The following is a 6,000-nucleotide window of genomic DNA, read 5'->3' as shown; positions in this document are numbered from 1 at the left end:
AATGGTTTTCTCTAACATTATTTTTGTCTACTCACAGTTTTTAACCTGTTTTTCGCCCCCAGGCCGTAGAAGAAGGGAGGGAACCACCCGGGTCATCATCCTAGCTCCCGTCCCACCACCAAAGTGTAGGAACTTGTTGTAATTTCTTTGTAAATCCTGTAAATCTGTATAGAAATGCTCTGATATCTTGTTAAACATAAGAAGCTGAGGTTGAATTGTGTTTGTTGGATTAGTCTGGCCGTTGGTAGGATTTTTGATTGTTTAACAGGTGAAAAATATTGGGTTTGGTCAAAATACAGGGGAGACTCTGCCGAATTTTCGGCAGAAGTCTAAGGGAGAGTTTAAAGCGAGAAGGGTAAAAAGGTCTTTTGTGCCCGACATTCGCCAGGTGTCGGACACGCACAGGGCTTGGCCCAAATTTCAAAGAGGAAATTGGGTCGGGTCCTGTCAATTTGGTATCAGAGCATAGGTTTTACTTCCTGTAGCCCCTATTACTTGTTACTGAATCTTTGTTCGTATTCCAGTTGACTATGGGCCCGAAGCGTGGTGGTTTCCGTAGGGGGACGAGACAGTCGTCCCGTGTGAGGGGACAGAACCCTCCTCTTGAACCAGAGAACCTCCCTACCCCAGAACCGGTGCAGGAACCGGTTGAGCAGTCGTTTGTTGGAGGCCCCTCAGGGCCCGCACCACCTATGCCACGATGATGGGAGACCCAAACCTCCAGCAGACCTTGGAGTTATTGACACAGGCCTTATCCCGGGCCGGGCAATCTCGAGACCCGTCCTTGGGATATGCGGACCAAGCCAAAAGAATTGGGGCCACAGATTTTGACGGAGATAGTGATCCAGCTGTGGCTGAGGAATGGATTGAAAAGATGGAGCGGATCATGGAGGTAATGGCAGTTCCCCAAGATCGTAGAGTGACTTTGGCCACATTCTTTCTGACTCGGAATGCGAGATTTTGGTGGGAGTCGGTTAGAAGAAGGCTTATCATAATATGAAGATGGAGGAATTTTTGCAGCTAGAGCAGGGATCTATGACGGTACTGGAGTATGAGCAGAAGTTTAATGAGTTATCGAAATACTGCTTACCACTAGTAGAAGATGAAAGCAAGAAGTGCCAGCTGTTTATCAGGGGATTGAAGGCCTCTATTAGAGACATTGTGATTAGTCAGCGACTGACTAATTTCGGAGATCTGGTGATGTCAGCCTCACTGATTGAGAATAGCCAGATGATGGTTAGAGCCCGGGGTGAACCTAGGAGGAGACAGTACGAGACGGGTGGTCCCAGTCAGGGGTCATCCAAGAGAGGTAGTTATAGCTCCGGATCGTCTAGTGGTTGCAGTTTCGGAGGTTTCCGACCAGGAGTTAGTTCCAGTGGAGGCTCAAACCAGAGTGGTAGTTCTGGGGGCCGACCTACGAGCAGTTCAGTCAGGGGTTCTGGTAGGCAGCCACCATCTGCAGCTGGCAGGATGAGAAGCCCCCAGTGTACAGTGTGCGGTAGACTTCACACCGGGGCTTGCAGACAGGGTACCACAGGGTGTTTCCACTGTGGTCAACAAGGGTACTTCCTGAAAGAATGCCCGCTATTGTTACAAGGTGGTGAAGCGACTGTTGCACCCTCTCGAGAGATAGGCACACAGAGCAGAACCCAGTTTGGAGGAGCTTCGTCCAGCGGTGGAGTTCAGACCAGTGTTGCCAGTAGAGGTGGCAGTCAGCAGCAGGGACGAGGCAGACGTGCCCGAGCTACCGGCAGGGTATATCATATGTCTCAGCAGCAGGCGCAAGCATCACCAGATGTGGTTACAGGTACTTTATCAGTTTTTGGGACCCCTGCTAGAATTTTGATTGACCCTGGGGCTACGCATTCATTCGTTACTCCTAGTTTTGCCCACAACGCTGATGTCAAACTATCAGCTTTACGGAGTGAGCTAGCGATCTCTGTACCTACAGGAGAGATCTTTTATGTGGGTACAGTGTATCGCGATAGTCCAGTATTAGTGAGGGACGTGTGTTTGGAAGCATATCTGATTCCACTAGAGATGGTGGGCTTGGATGTTATACTGGGCATGGAGTTTGCATATAATAACAGCTACCAGGCAAGTATTAAAATGTCTCTATTCGATGCTTTGTATGGAAAACAGTGCAGAACACCATTTTATTGGGATGAAGTCGGTGAGAGCCGACTGGATGTAACAGATGACGTTGAGCGGACGAAAGAACAGGTGAAGATAATCCGTGAAAGGCTGAAAACAGCCCAGGATAGACAGAAGAGTTATGCAGACAACAGGAGGAAAGACCTCCAGTTTGAAGTTGGAGATTGGGTATTCCTGAAGCTTTCGCCTTGGAAAGGCGTGGTAAGATTCGGGAAGCGAGGAAAGCTAAGTCCTCGTTACATTGGCCCATATGAGGTTGTGGAGCGAGTAGGCCCAGTAGCCTACAGACTTGCTTTACCTCCAGATTTATCTCGGCTGCATAATGTATTCCATGTCTCGATGCTCCGGAAGTACATTCCAGATCCATCTCATGTACTGGAGGAGCAACCGATAGAGCTGAAAGAAGATCTGACTTATGTGGAGCAGTCAGTGCAAATTTTGGATCGAAAGATGCAAGTTTTGCGCTCGAGGGAGATCCCTTTTGTGAAAGTTTTGTGGAGAAGCCATACAGTGGAAGAGGCTACTTGGGAACCTGAGGACCAGATGCGGGAACAGTACCCGTATCTCTTTGAGTAACAGGTACATAAATTTCGAGGACGAAATTTTCTTAAGGGGGGTAGATTGTAAGAACCCAAACCAAAATATCTAAAAATTAAGATTTCTTTATTCAAGCCAAAAGACGATTTTGCCCTCGCATATTTTAATAGGAGAAAATTTGACTTTTTGATCGGGGATGAATTTGGGAATTCCGTTTGCGCCGTTGCGTAGAGCACGGTGAAATGAGTCCGTAGACACGGAGTAGACCCAAATCGGAGTTTTAACGAAGAAATTACGATCAAAACATCGCGAAGGGCAAAATGGTAATTTGGACAAAAGTCAGATTTTTATCCCTGTTTCTCTCTCTCCCCGCGTCAGCTCTCTCTCTCTCCTTCCTCTCTCTCCCGCGCGCGACCAGCCAGCCCCCCTCCCTTCAGTCGCTCCCGTCGCCACCTCAGGGCGACTCGATCTCCGGCAAGGGCACCGTCACCTCCGCCTCGGTCTCGCCGATCTTCCCCGACCAGTCGCCGGCCGTGGGACGCCTGGAAACGATCGGAAACTGCAGATTTTTGACGGAAGTCACCCGAACTTCTCTCCTCTCGATCTACTCCGTTTCTCAACCAAATCAGTCGAGTGAGGTATCGATTTTCATCTATTTCTCGTGCTCTATCTGATGGTTGGCTGGGTTTAGATCGATTTCACCTCTAGGTTGTTCGACTTTCGAATTGAAAATTGGTCGAACTTCGGCCACCGTGATGGGCCATTTCCAGCCACTTTTTGGGGGTTGTCTAAGAACAAAAGTGACTCCAAAGGGGGTGTTTTACCTAGGATAGGAATTTGGAGTCTCGATTCCAAGATTTTTCGGCACACCCGAATCGCTTTGGACACCCGATCTGCCCGCGCGTGAGGCGGCGCGTGGGCCAGGGTGGTGGCACGGCTATGGCCAGTTTTGAGGTCCTCGTGTCGTCACGAGCGCGTAGGTTTTCGCGGATCTCGATTCGGAGTCCGTTTGAGCCCCGAACAGATTTTTCATATAGCCCGATCCGTGGGTGCAGTGTCGTTTAATCGTTGGATCGCGCTGAATTTTGGATATGTCGGTCTACGTGATTTTAGGATCGCGTAGGATTTGACGGATCGCGAATCGGAGTCCCGGATACTCCGGAATCGCGAACCCTAGGGCTAGGGTTTGAGTTTTAAGCGATAACGCGATTTTGGCCAATCCGACCGTCCGATTCGGACCAAATTCGCAGAACATGGTTCCCGCTGTATGAGAAACTTTTCGGGACGATCAGATTGGCCATCGGACACAGTGGACCCCACGGGTCCCGGGTCGGCCGATCTGACGGTTTATCGCTTAAGCTGAATGTCGAACCTCCCAAAACTATTCCAAGCGTTGAAAAAGGCTAATGTGGGCATAGGAGTAATTTGAATTGAAAAGCACGTATTTTAGGAGCCGGGGGCAGGGTGTTTAATTTAAATTCTTTTATCCAGCAGTTTATTAATTTATTTTTTCCTAGATAAGCAGGCACCAGGAGTCCAGCTAATCCACAGGAGGGACCTTCAAGAGGTCCAGCTAGCTCGGACCAGCAGTGAGTGGACTTTTCTTTCTTAAAAATATTTTATAATTATATTTTATATTTGATCTTGAATAAGTGATATAACATGAATTTTATTGTGAAATATCTTTATTTGTTTTTATGAAAATGAGCCGAATAAACAGATTAGAGAGTTTTGATACATAAAATAATAATTTAGCTCAGAGTTACCAGAGTATAGAAGATATCAGATTTTATCAGAAACAGTTATTTTAGACCACCATGTACCCACCCTCTATTTGGTGATTACCCAGAGTTGGACCGGTGTCGACGGACGTCCGATCTGATTTCAGTTAGTTAGTGTACTTGACTTGCCTCACGAGTTTCGGGGACGCTCGAACCGTGAGTGCTAGGATTTGCGGCTCGGCAGACTTGGTGTCCCGAGACCTTCCAGGATTGCAGCTCGGCTGACTCTGTGTCCCCGAGACCTGCCAGGATTGCGGATCAGGCTGACTACGGTCCCCTGCATCCTGCCTGAGCGACTCGAGTGACTTGGTGTCATCGAGGACCTGTCGGCGGATCAGACTGATCATAGTCCCCTGATTTCGCCAGTTTGCGGCTCGGGTAGCCTGTATGACGCCCGAGATCTGCCAGGGGATTGACGGCTAGCAGGGGTACAATTAGGTGGCAGTTTTAAAGAATTTTTAAGTTTTTTAATATAGTTATTATTTCATGCATTTCTATAAGTATTTTTAATACTCCGCATATGTTACTCGAATATATTGTGCATATTATGTGAACATTTATGTAATTATGTTTATTTACGTTTAATTGAATATCTCGAGTTGATTATGAGCAGATTATAGTTTTATATCCCTATGTTTTTCAAACGGGGGTTATTATGTTCTAAATGGTTTTCTCTAACATTATTTTTGTCCACTCAAGTTTTTAACCTGTTTTTCGCCCCCAGGCCGTAGAAGAAGGGAGGGAACCACCAGGGCCATCATCCTAGCTCCCGTCCCACCACCAAAGTGTAGGAACTCGTTGTAATTTCTTTGTAAATCCTGTAAATCTGTATAGAAATGCTCTGATATCTTGTTAAACATAAGAAGCTGAGGTTGAATTGTGTTTGTTGGATTAGTCTGGCCGTTGGTAGGATTTTTGATTGTTTAACAGGTGAAAAATATTGGGTTTGGTCAAAATACAGGGGAGACTCTGCCGAATTTTCGGCAGAAGTCTAAGGGAGAGTTTAAAGCGAGAAGGGTAAAAAGGTCTTTTGTGCCCGACATTCGCCAGGTGTCGGACACGCACAGGGCTTGGCCCAAATTTCAAAGAGGAAATTGGGTCGGGTCCTGTCAAAATAGGTCTCATGTTCTTATTTCAGTTTATAGTTTATTTTTTTTAATAGGTTTTTTTAATCACAAATAGTCATTCACGTTTACGAAATTATCACGAATGGTCATTGAGGTTTTTTTTGTGACACTAATAGTTCTTAACGTTTGGGCTTTTTATCACAAATGGTCCCTGCCATTATAAATTCTGTTCAGTATGACTAAGTGGAGACCACCTGCCCAATTACATTGTGACACGTGGATAAAAATAATTAAATAATTTTTTTAATGAAAATTCCATATTTATTTTTTTCTGCAACTTTTCATCCCCCTCCTTACTCCGTCTCTCTCGCTCTCCACCCTTTGCTCTCCATCTCCCTGTCTCCTTCTCCTTATGAACCATAAGAAAGTGGAATGCCTGTTGTCTTTAGCCAATGACTTGC

Source organism: Prunus dulcis, chromosome 2 (genome assembly GCF_902201215.1).
Source record: "Prunus dulcis chromosome 2, ALMONDv2, whole genome shotgun sequence".
Taxonomy (NCBI): Eukaryota; Viridiplantae; Streptophyta; class Magnoliopsida; order Rosales; family Rosaceae; genus Prunus; species Prunus dulcis.
Note: the sequence above shows the minus strand (reverse complement) of the source record.